The 13,077-nt window shown below is 41.7% G+C and overlaps 1 protein-coding gene across 11 annotated transcripts in view; it reads left to right on the top strand.

Annotated features, from left to right (window-relative positions):
- Positions 1-13,077, top strand: part of KMT2A (lysine methyltransferase 2A) — a 76,243-nt gene that overhangs the window by 12,394 nt on the left and 50,772 nt on the right. The window lies entirely within an intron of this gene.

Genomic DNA, 13,077 nt, shown 5'->3' on the forward strand with positions numbered 1-13,077 from the left:
GCTGTCTACTGTTAACCAGATCATCTCATAAAATGACTGGAGTTCAAAGGTGAAGCTGGATTGTTGCAGGGATTCTGCAAGTGGTGGCAAAGTGAAGGGCAGCTTGATTCCCTAATTGTAAAATTGGTGTCATTTGAGAAACTGGGAATTAGAAATATAAGGGAGGCATACTTTTCCCGTAACTTTTTTTTTTTTAATTTTTATTTATTTTCTTTATTTATTTTTGGCTGCATTGGGTCTTTGTTGCTGTGCGCGGGCTTTCTCTACTTGCAGTGAGCCGGGCTACTCTTCATTGCGGTGCAGCGGGCTTCTCCTTGCAGTGGCTTCTCTTGTTGCAGAGCACAGGCTCTAGGCGCCTGGGCTTCAGTAGTTGTGGCTCACAGGCTCAGTAGTTGTGGTGCACAGGCTTAGTTGCTCCGCGGCATGTGGGATCTTCCTGGGCCAGGGCTCGAACCCGTGTCCCCTGCATTGGCAGTTGGATTCTTTTTTTTAAAAAAAATAATAATAAATAAATAAATTTATTTATTTATTTATTGGCTGAGTAGGGTCTTTGTTGCTGCGCGCAGGCTTTCTCTAGTTGTGGCGAGCAGGGGCTGAGTGGGGGCTACTGTTCATTGCAGTGCGCGGGCTTCTCATTGCGTTGGCTTCTCTTGTTGTGGAGTACGGGCTCTAGGAGCGCGGGTTTCAGTAGTTGCAGCATGCAGGCTCAGTAGTTGTGGCTCACGGGCTCTAGAGCACAGGCTCAGTAGTTGTGGCACATGGGCTTAGTTGCTCCGCGGCATGTGGGATCTTCCTGGACCAGGGATCGAACCCGTGTCCCCTGCTTTGGCAGGCGGATTCTTAACCACTGCGCCACCAGGGAAGCCCTGGCAGGTGGATTCTTAACCACTGCGCCACCAGGGAAGCCCCTTTTCCCGTAACTTTCAATTGCTCCTCATACAAGTAGAAATTCAGAAAACAAAAGATTATAAAACGGCAAAGAATAATTCTCATGATTCTTTTTTTTTTTTTTCGGTACGCGGGCCTCCCACCGCCGCGGCCTCCCCCGTTGTGGGGCGCAGGCTCCGGACACGCAGGCCCAGCGGCCACGGTCCACGGGCCCAGCCGCTCCGCGGCACGCGGCATCCCCCCGGACTGGGGCACGAACCCACGTCCCCCGCATCGGCAGGCAGACTCCCAACCACCGCGCCACCAGAGAAGCCCTCTCCTGATTCTTTATTCTACTTGAGAGATTCCAGTGTTGACTAATAAAATACCAGGGACTTTTTTTTTTAAGTAAGTTAATGCCACCTAATGTGTGCTTCTCAGAATGTGGTGATGAAACTTCCAAATATGATGTAGTAGTCAGAAGAGTCAGTTGGTTTTTTAAGTTAGTAAGAACACAACTTCCCAACTCATATATTGTACATTAATTCCTCAAAAATGTTAGGTCAAAATTGTGTTGGCTGACTTAGTAGCTTTGTTGTTTTGCCAAAGGGATTATTTACTTTTGTCATGTAACTTCACTTTGCTCCTTCAGAAAACTGGCTTTTTGGAGAGATAACTCTTTTTACCTTTAGAGGAAAGAAAGTTGTGAATTTCTCAATGTTACTTTAGTTGCTGTTGATCATTCGACAGCCCAGAAGGAAAGATGCAACCTGACTTTTGCAGCAAGATCAGAACAAGCTGGAAGAAAGAACTACAAATTTTATAATAGAAACTTGTAGTTGAATGAACATATAGCTCAAAATGAAGTTAACTGCTGAAAGTTGGCATATGGAGGACCAAAACCTCTTGTAATAAAAAGAACCATCTCTGAAAACAGTGTTGGTGTTTGTTTAATTTTTCCAGCCTATTCAAGTGGATCTAGTCATTTTGTGGTACTTTCCTGTTAAACAGAGACGAATAAACCCTGTCATTGTGCTGATTAATTTAATTTCTACAGTATATAAGTGGGCTTATTTCTTTTGCTTCAGCAAGTAGATAAACCAGTTCAGACTTGGAACCTAGGAGTTTGGAAGTCCTGATTTTTGTTTGTTTGTTTGTTTTTTAAGGTCGTGTGAAGTGATTTGGGGCATTGCCAAGAATCTGTATAGCTTACTATCTGATGTAGTGCATTCATTTTGCCTTTTTTTTTTTTTTTTTTTTTTTTTAAGACAATGAGCTTCTTTTTGTCGACCTCTTTTTCCGGAGCAGGATGGGTGGAGTTCACCTGTCTCATTTGTTTAGCTGTTTTGAGCATCTTTGCTTCTTGCTCTTGTTGATAATGGAGTGAGGATGAGGAACTACTTCTTTCTTTAATTACAAAGTGGGTATCATTTGTATTTCTTAGGTGAGAGTTGCTAGGTAGAATTGAATTAAATATTTGAAAACAATTTCATTCTTGTGTGGGTGAAAATTTTACCAACTATTGTTATTGAAGAACATTGTGTTACTGTCTTTGCACTCTTTAATCCTAGGTGGCTTTGGGGGTTAACATTTCTCAGTATCAGGCAGAGATCATATTTAAAACAGTGTAAATCTCTTCCTATCTGTTTTGCATTCAAACAGCCACAGTTCTCTTTGAGGCACCAGTAGCCAGAGAGAATCTGGCCTTGGCCCTGTCCCTGCCATTCTGTTGACAAGAGACTATGATGTCAGTTCAGTAACTGTGTACATTTCTAGACTGCTTGGATTTCAGAAACCATCTTGGCTTAAGAAGTTTGTCTCCTGATATCTGTGTAATTGACTACGCTTGAGTATTTTATTCTTTTCCCTTCTTATAAATTCAAAAACACCATTGTTAAATTCACTTTTTGGAAATGATTTACAGGTGTCACTATCTTTTTTTCTTTTACAAATGGTGAAAAACTGCTTGCAAAGAGGCTCATCTTCCTCCTAAATGGCATTCATAAACATAGCACTCTACAGAGTAAGAAACGGTGACTGGAAATCTAATCTGTTTTTCAAAGAACATCTTTTATGTACCAGGCAGATGACCAAGTATTGGGGCATTAGCATTGAACAGGTCCCTTCCCCCCTTCCCTCATGGAACTTACTGTCTGATTTCTCTTTACTGAGCTCGGCTTAAAATATAGCATGAATATAAATACTAAAATTATAATACCTTGCAAGATACTTTGGAAGTTGGTAATTTGAAGGCCAAAGAAAGCTCTCAAAACTAATATTAACAGAACTGTTCTTGGGAGCAATTCAAATAGTAGTCTTCATTTACTGATTTACTGATTCTTGAGAGTCAGTTATACCAGGTGTAATATGTGAATCAAGATATGAATCAAGATATTTAAAGTACGCCCAGGGTATTTTTTTTTTTTTTTTTTTGCGGTACGCGGGCCTCTCACGGTTGTGGCCTCTCCCGTTGCGGAGCACAGGCTCTGGATGCGCAGGCTCAGCGGCCATGGCTCACGGGCCCAGCCGCTCCGCGGCATGTGGGATCTTCCCGGACCGGGGCACGAACCCGCGTCCCCTGCATTGGCAGGCGGACTCTCAAGCACTGCGCCACCAGGGAAGCCCACTCCCAGGGTATTTAATAGCTTTCCCCTTCCTGTTAAAAGGGAACTTAAGCACTAGCACATCCTTTACTGCCTTCTACAACTGAAGAAGTGCCACTCTCCACTTGTACTCTGGATTCCATCCCCTCTCATCTACTCAGGGTCATTCCTGCAGTTATTCCCCCTCTCTCCTGCATCACCAGTTTCTCTCTCATCAACATATAAAACTGTCTTAATATAATCCTTGTTTTAAAAAACCCTTGACCCCAGGTCCTCCCCCAGCTACTACCCAATTTTCTGCTCCCTTTCACAACAGAACTCCTTGAAAGTGCAGTATGTAATTGCAGGTGCCACTTTCTCACCTCTCAGCCACTCCTCAACCCCTGCAATTGGGCTTTTATCCCCATGACTCTAGGAAATTGCTCTTATCAAAATCCTCAAGGGCCTCTCTCTTGCCAGATTGAATAGATAATTCTCAGTCCTCCTCCTGTTCAACCTTTGGGCAGCATTTGAACCAGGTGACCACTCCCTTCTTGAAACACTCTTTTCTTGGATTCTGTAACACTACACTCATCTGCTTTTTTCTTAACTCATTGGTTATTAATTTTCAGTATTCTGTATGGCTTCCTTCCTCTGCTTAACTCCCCTGAATGCTGGCGTCACCTAAGAGTCTGCCTTTGGCCACCTTCTCTATCTGTGCACTTGTCCTCAGTGACCTCATCCAGGCCTCATCTGTATGCTGAGGACTCCTAAATCTTTGTCTCTAAACCTTGACTACTTCTTTGAGTCCCAGGCTTGTATTTCCAGCTGCCTATTTGACGTTCCATTTGCGTAATAATAATAAGCATGTTGAGTGTTTATCGAGTGTTGTGGGTCAGGCAGTATTCTCAGTGCTTCTCATGTATCATCTCACCTAATCTTGCCCACCTGCTGAGGTAGCCACTGCTATTCCCAGACAAGGAAACAGATATGCATTGAAGCACTTGGATATTTAGTAGGTATCTTACACTTCCCATGTCCAGAAAGTCTTGATTTTCTCCTTTCTCCTTGTTTCAGAATGACTCTGCCCTTTACCCAATAGCTCAGGCCTAAAATTTGAGAGTTATCCTTGATTTCTCTCTATATTCACATTCCAAATAACCCATCAGCAAATTCTGTCTGTACTACCTCCAGAATACCTTAAATCCAACTTCCTCTTATTAATTCTCCTACCAAAACCCCACACTTGCCCATTATAATCTTTTGGTTGGACTATTCCCTTATCTCCCTGCTTGTGTTCTTACCTCAGTGAAGTTTGTTCTTCACAGAGCAACTGTAGATTCCATGTGTAAATCAGTCAGATCTTACCATTCCCTCACTTTAAACATGTTGGTATCTCTCCCGCATCTCCCTTCTCCCCACTGCTTGGATAAATCCAGATTTCTTACCCTGTCTGGCAAAGCCGTACATGATCTGGCCTCTGGTCAGGTCTGCTTCTTCCAGCACCACCTCTTCTCATCTCACTCATTCTGCTGCACGGCCACACTGGCCTTTTGGTCTGTCATACATGCCATGCTCGTTGCTGTCTCTGGGCCTTTGCACTTACTATCTAGCTAGAATACTATGCCACCTAGATCTTTATATGTCTGTCTTTTTCTCATCATTTAGGTCTAAATCTGGGTTCAGCCACTTTTTTCTGCAAAGGGCCAGATGGTCTCTGTCGCAATGACTCCCCCCTGCTGTTGTGGTCCAGGAGCAGCCATAGACAATACAGAAATGATGACACATGGGGCTGTGTGCCAATAAAACTTTATTTATGCACACTGAAATTTGAATTTCTTATTAACTTTCATGTGCATAAAATATTCTTCTTTGGATTTTTTTAACCATTTAAAAATGTTAAAAACCATTCTTAGTTCATGGACTGAACAAACCAGGTGGCAGTCCAGATTTGGCCTGTGGCCCACAGTTTGCCAAGGTCAGAAGCCTTTTCTGACCACCCTAGTGAAAACAGCCCTCACAGGTAACCCCCATCAATCCTTCACGCCCTCATTGCGTTCTTTATTTGTTACATGGTTATTTTCTCATGGGGCAGGAATTCTGTCAGTTCTTCACCTGTGTAGTCTAAAACAGTGCCTGGCAACACTCAGTAAATACTTGCTGGAGTGATTGAATGCCAGTCCCATTTGAATTTTGGCTGTAGGCTGCTATCTGCTCTCCAGTTATTCAGTCTCTTTCCTACTCTAATTTCATATGTATGTATCTAGAATAAACTTCAAACTTCAGAGTTATGCCTTGTCTACATTCGAGACCCAAAGGTAGCTCCTGCTGTGTATTGGATGAGCTTTGACCATACCATCCTAGAATTAACAAGGTTCTGATACTTTGTCTTCGATCTTGGCCCTGCTGTGGCTACCCCTTTCCAACCAAATCAATTTTTATCAATTTTTGCATCTGATTTCCCACTTCTCCCCATTACCCCCTCCCATTTATTCTTTTTTTTAAAAAATATTGATCGATTGATTGATTGATTGATTTGGCTGCACCGGGTCTTAGTTGTGGCACTGGGGATCTTTGTTGCAGCATGCGGGATCTCTGTGGGGATCTTTAGTTGTGGCATGCGGGATCTAATTCCCTGACCAGGGATCAAACCTGGGCCCCCTACACTGGGAGCGTGGAGTCTTAACCGCTGGACCACCAGGGAAGTCCCCCCCCCCCATTTATTCTTTTTTTTTTTTAATTCTTTTTTTTTTAAATAAATAAATTATTTATTTATTTTGGCTGCGTTGGGTCTTCGTTGCTGCACGCGGGTTTTCTCTAGTTGCGGTGAGCGGGGCTACTCTTTGTTGCAGTGTGGTGGCTTCTCTAGTTGCAGAGCATGGGCTCTAGGCACGCGGGCTTCAGTAGTTGTGGCATGTGGGCTCAGTAGTTTTGGCTCGCGGGCTCTAGAGCACAGGCTCAGTAGTTGTGGCGCATGGGCTTAGTTGCTCCGCGGCATGTGGGATCTTCCCAGACCAGGGCTCGAACCTGTGTCCCCTGCACTGGCAGGCGGATTCTTAACCACCGCGCCACCAGGGAAGCCCTCCCATTTATTCTTAATCAGCCATTGTCCATGATTTATTTCCTTTAGAGCTACGGTCTAAAAAACTTTTGTAGGTTGTGAGCTGCTTTTTTTCTTTGAGAATCTGAAGAAATCTGTGTCTCTCGTCTGGCAGATGCCCATATAAACAGAGTTTTGCCTGTGATTTCAGCAAACTCTCTAAGCTTAACTCCTGCCTATCAACTTGTCTGCAACTAAATGCACGCTTAGCCCCTTTTCTGATAGAGAGCTCCCTTCCGTTGCACTTTGTCTTCATTCTCTTTCAGTGCCAACCCCTCCTCCCCATCCCTTTCCCATTTATTAGCGATTTGCTGTTGAGAATTTTCAGTCTCTTCCTGGCTGCTGTGTTCTCTTTCAGCATGTAAACACATTCAACTCAAAAAGTAGTCCTGGGGCTTCCCTGGTGGCGCAGTGGTTGAGAGTCCGCCTGCCGATGCAGGGTACACGGGTTCGTGCCCCGGTCCGGGAGGATCCCACATGCCGCGGAGCGGCTGGGCCTGTGAGCCACGGCCGCTGAGCCTGCGCGTCCGGAGCCTGTGCTCCGCAATGGGAGAAGCCACAACAGTGAGAGGCCCGCGTACCGCAAAAAAAAAAAAAAAAAAAAAAAAAGTCCTGGACTTCCCTGGCTGTCCAGTGGTTAAGACTCCACACTGTGGGGAAACTAAGATCCCACATGCTGTGCGGTGCGGCCAATAAACAAACAAACAAACAAATAAGTAATCCCCCCAGGCAAATCTTTTCTTACGTTGTGCCCATCGTGTCCTTTCCCATGTAATTGAGTTTTTCCAAAAAAGTGGTCAATACTGACTTCCATTCTTGTCACTTTTTAATCACACCTTGACCCACTGCGCTTTGGTTCCTCCTGCCTCTAACACTGCCTTGAAGTTGCCCTTGGTAAGGTCATAGGTGACCTCCCAATTTTGATATCCTCTGTACAAAATCCTTTTGTATCCCTCCCCAACTTGGCCATCTCTTGATGCGTATTCTTCCCTTGACTGTTCTGTACTTAGATACATGATCTGTCTCCTTGGCCATTCCATCTCTATCTCCCCCCTTAGCGTCCCTTTCCCCTGTACGTGAAGTGTGGGTATTCCCTGGGGATCTGCCGTGTATCCTCTTTTTCTCTGTATTCTCTCCCTGGGTGACTGTTTATATACACAGTTTCAGCATTCATAAATTCATTGAATCAGATGCGTTTTCTCCAGATCATTGTATCTTACAACTTGGACAGACATTTCAAATTCATGCGTCTAAACTGATTTCCCTCCTGCTCCTAGAAACCTCTCTTCTTTCTTTTTTCCCAGTCTTATAAATATATCACCATAAACCTAATCAACCTAAGCCCAACACCTGCAAGTCTTTACTGATTCTTTCCATCCCCTGAACCCTTTATATTGAAACCTTGTTCATTTTGCCTCCTAACTGTCTATGGAATCTGCCCTTTTCCTTAATCCCCATTGCCACTGCAGTCATTTTATAGCTGTTCTTACTGCCTCTGGTTTTAAAGGCAGTCTCTACTTCCCCACTGCTGTCATAGTGATCTTTTGAAAATATAAATCTAATCATGCTTCTCTCCTGCCCGAAAGTGTTACTGATGAGCTGTAGCCCTCAGGATGAGGCCCACACTTCCTTGAAGATAAACTTCAAACTCAGAAAGGCATTTAAGGCCTTTCATGATCTGCCTCTGCCTTTTTTCCTCCTCAATATCTTATGCTCCTTTCCCACATCAGCTAGGGCCTCAGCCCTACTGAACTGTCTGTAATTTCACTCCATGCCATGCTCTTTTGTATCTCTGTGCCTTTGTATGTGTTATTCTCTCTGCCTGAAATATCTCCCTTCAACCCTAATTTACCATCCTTTAGAAGTTTGAGTAAGCTTTCACCCTTTCTGCAGTGGCTTTCCTGACTCTTTCTCCTTGACTGGGTTAGTCACCTTTCTGCTGTGCTTCCATATTCATTTCTCTGGCATGTGTATTCCTCTGGCATAGCAGGAAACACACTGCATTCCATTAGTTTTTGTGTTTTTTTAAAATTAATTAATTTATTTTTGGCTGTGTTGGGTCTTCGTTGCTGTGCCAGGGCTTTCTCTAGTTGCTGCGAGCAGAGGCTACTCTTGGTTGCAGTGTGTGGGCTTCTCATTGCCAGGCTTCTCTTGTTGCGGAGCACGGGTTCTAGGCGTGCTGGCTTCAGTAGTTGTGGCACGTGGGCTCAGTAGTTGTGGTGCACAGGCTTAGTTGCTCCGTAGCACATGGGATCTTCCTGGACCAGGGCTCAAATCCATGTCCCCTGCACTGGCAGGCGGATTCTTAACCACTGCCACCAGGGAAGACCCCTCCCTATGAATTCTTAAAAGAAGAATCTTATTGTCTAATTCTTTTGAGTGCACCAGTATTTTATGCTACTGTGCTATTACCACGTAATGTTTTTTAAACAGTGTACTGCATTTCCTTTATTTTCATTTTACAAACATTTATTACTCTAAATTTGTGCCAGATACTAAAATACAACAATGAATAAGTAAACTTTCCCTGTCTTTAAAGAGTGAGTGCTCTAGAGAAGGAGACAAACTTGTAAACACATTCTTTATCCATTATGCTAATTAAGTACTGGTGATTATGTATGTCTTTAAAATGCAGCGCTAAGACCTTGGTATTTTATTTTTTAAATTTATTTATCTTTTTGGCCACACTGCCCAGCTTGTGGGATCTTAGTTCCCCAACCAGAGATCGAATGCAGGCCCTTAGCAGTGAAAGCACAGAGTCCTAACCACTGAACCACCAGGGAATTCCCAAGCCCTTGTTATTTTAGAGCTTGTAGCGATAGACACTCAGAGAAATGTGCCAGCAGCAGTGTAGCTAACTGGAATAAATTCCCAAAGGAGAAGTGTTACTCTTCTTTAACTAGAGCTACTGAGATGCACAATATGCCTCCTTGACGTTTCTTCGTCTTCTTTAGTTGTTCTTAGTAATTTTCTTAGTTCTGTGGCCTCCTCATATGATGGAACCATATATGATGATACCAAAAATTATAAGCCTTCAAAACAAAGAATTTCAAACAATTACGTATCGGGTGCTTTTGATACTGTCTATGGTTTTTGATGTTATTTTCAGTTGATTCATCAATAAACCTCTGTAGATGAAGAAATTTGATTTTTTTTTTTAACTCGAAAGACTAACCATTTTGGAGACAGAAGAATGCTAAGGTACTTACCATCTAATTCAGTGCTCTGAAGTGCTGAGTCTCTTGCTAGAAAAGAAAGAAGGTTATGAGAGGTTATCCTAGGCCTTATTCATCAAAGGCCAGGTGTGGCCAAGCTTGTTTAATAGAAGAGTTTTCAAAATAGCTTTGGAACCTCCACATTAGATTGGGAGGTGAAGAACTCCAGGTGAATGGTTTCTGCTCTGACTAAATTGGGAAGAACTTACGGGAGGAGCTAAAATCTATTTTAGTTGGGGGTAGGAAGGAAAAGGCATTGACTTTCTCAGTTGCAAGTTTATCAGATCACTGGTATTACTAGGAACTGTGTCGCATCTAATCACTGCAGATGATTTAGGTCTCGATTACTTAAACTCTCTCAGATTTCTAATGCTGGAGTGGTGCCTAGTACAATACTGAGGCATGGAGATAGACATTGCTATCCTTTGGAAGAATTTTGAGATTTGTTGACTATTTCTCCATGAACCTAATACAAATACAAGTGGAAGAATGAACTATTCCAAGATTTAAGCCAGTTTTTTATTCCAGAATATGAATTACGTAGTAATTTATCCTTCACCGACTTTTTAAGGGATTTTGGCTTTCTAAAGGAAGGCTGAGATTGTGCACCTGCCTGTCTGCTTTAGCTACTTCTTGGGAGCAGGATCATGTCTTACTACTTACCTTTGCATTGGGAACAGATAGCATATAAATGGTTTTTGAATGAATGGACAAGTAAAAGAAATAGTGTTTTGTTTGCAGAGTTGTCCTAGCAGTACATAATTCCTTGAAATACAGAACTTCATGTATTTTTCTAAAATACCTTCGTCATTACATTTTATCTGTAAACATCATTGTCTGTAATACTTTGGGTTCACTTAGATTCACTTGTGGAAAACATATTCCTGTTGCTTCATCACAAATATAATAGCCACTAAAGGATTAAAATTCTGCCATTAAAATAAAAATCAAATGTTAAGATATTTATGGGTAACGTAGAATTTGCTAGTAAACGTATGTTTGGAAGTTCTCAAATAACCCCTAGAGGTAGGGGTAGGGATAATAAAGAAATTCCACACATGTATTATTTTAGAATTAGCTTTCACTTGGGAAACAACATTAGCTTCATTGCATTCCTAATCTCCGGAAGCTAAATATGGTCCAACAGTATTTTATGGTGCTCAACTCGGCAAGGATATTTTTCTATCTTTGGAGGTAAGAAAAGGGTAAAATCTTGACGATCTAGTGACATCATTATCCAGAAGGAATAGGTTTGTTGCCTCTTGCCTATAGTTTGTCTTGGAGTGCTGTGCTCATCAGAGGAAGCCAGAGTGAAAGGAAAAGTATGGATGGCTGTTTGGGCCCAGTTTCCAGGAATACTTCATCCTGTGTAGCGTGGGGTCTTCTGTTTCCTCTCTTCACGAGTGTCCAGGCTTATGATGCCATAGTGCCAAACGTGGATTTAATTGCAGCTTCTCTTGTTACCTTTTTTTGTAGACATTTTGACTTAGTCTTTTGATTTCTAGGCAAGCCTAAATCCCTGGGAAGCTAGCACTGTTACCTTGTTTACTGCATCTTCCAGGAACCCCATGTGTTTAAAGGGGGTGATGGGAGCAACAGGAGAGGCAAAAAGGACTTCATTTGTAGCGCCTTCTTGCAGCATTTTTTTCCCCAGTGCTTTCTCAGCTTGGTTTTCCTTAGATTTTGGGGAACTTCTACGTGGAATTGGAAGTTCAGAGTTAGCTGACCAGAACTCTTTAACATAACAATGATGGCTTTTGTTTTTGGCTAAACTGTCTGGATTGTTTAAACAATGGGTGCTTATTTTTTTAAGCATGCTTCAAGAAGTCAGTCTATATTTGAAGTGAAAAGAAAGCTCTTGGGTGGAAGTCAAGTCATTCTTTTCTTATTCCAACTACAAGACCACAAAGAAAGAGTTAATGCCTTCTGTCATTTTGGAAAGTACTTGGAAACTTTAAACATTGGCAGAGTTAGTTAAATTACTGCTTGACAGCTCAGTAGTACTCTTTTGGAGCACACTGAATTAGGGTTGTACAGCTACATATTGTGAAAGTTAGAAATATAGAAAAGTGACTCACTAAGGTTGCTGATAATAAACATAGCAATGTGGATCTCTTATGTTTCTTTTAAAGATTAAACATTTTTCATTACTTCAGCTGTTGGTTACTTTACCTGTTGGCTATTGTATGTATAGTTGCTAGAACTCTCTCATTGCAACACTTGGAGCATAGAACTTATGCATTTAGCAATGTAGTCCCCTGGCAAGCGTTAGGAAATCCTCAGATGTCTTTGTGAAATGCATAGATTAGCAGTTGTTCCATAAGGATAATGCAGGGAAAGAATGAATTAAATCAGAAACTTTAAGGATTTGAAAATGGGTGTCATGTTACTTTAATAGTAGCTGAAAGAATAGGGTATTTTGTACTGTAGGTGACTTATTGGATTCCTTTACATATTTATTTATAGTTTTAGATTGTAGCCATTATGGTAGGAAGTTATTTGCAAATAACTGTATGATCTTGGGCAAGTCATTTGGCCCTTCAGAACTTCAACTTCTAAAACCACATCAATAATACGAACTACAATATGGACACCACATTATAGTTTTATGAATGATTTTACATAAATTACATAACTTACATAAATTATTTCATTTATTCCTTACAACGCTCCAATAAATAAAAGAATTGAAACCTCAGACAAGCCCTTCCCTCTCTTCAGTGGTGGCACGTGCCAACAAACGAGAGGATGAAGTGGCCCCCTCTACAATTGGGGGTCTTTAACTGTTGGAACTTAGTTTGGGGATTATCAGTATAAATTGGAGGTACAAGAAAATCTGTCTATAATTCCTTATTTCGTTCTTGTTTTATGTGGATTTTGTTTCTGGCATCTGAAATTCTTATCTCTTTGTAGAAAACTCTTAGCTTCTGAATCGGTGAATTTCTATTAATCAGGTTGTTTAAATAGACCATATTTCTTGACAATTTGTTCAAAATCGTTTAAATCCTTAGTATTTTCTTAAAAGGCAGGTTAAAAGTTAGAGGTAAAGAGAAGTTTTTGCCTTTTCTCAGTATGACTGAAAATAAGATGGTTCCTTCAGTTATTCTTGGATGCATTCTTGAATTGGTGTAGTCAATTCATCATCCCTTTCACAAATGCTGCTGCCCACCATTAAGTCTCTTATCACAGGGCATTTAAAAATGATGCCATAAAATGCATGTTGAGAATCTCTGGATCTCAAATGTATAGAAATCACATCTAAATGTCAATTCCTGAGTTAAGGAACTGACGATAATGGCAATTTCAGTCTCTA

This window comes from Orcinus orca, chromosome 8 (genome assembly GCF_937001465.1).
Source record: "Orcinus orca chromosome 8, mOrcOrc1.1, whole genome shotgun sequence".
Lineage (NCBI taxonomy): Eukaryota > Metazoa > Chordata > Mammalia > Artiodactyla > Delphinidae > Orcinus > Orcinus orca.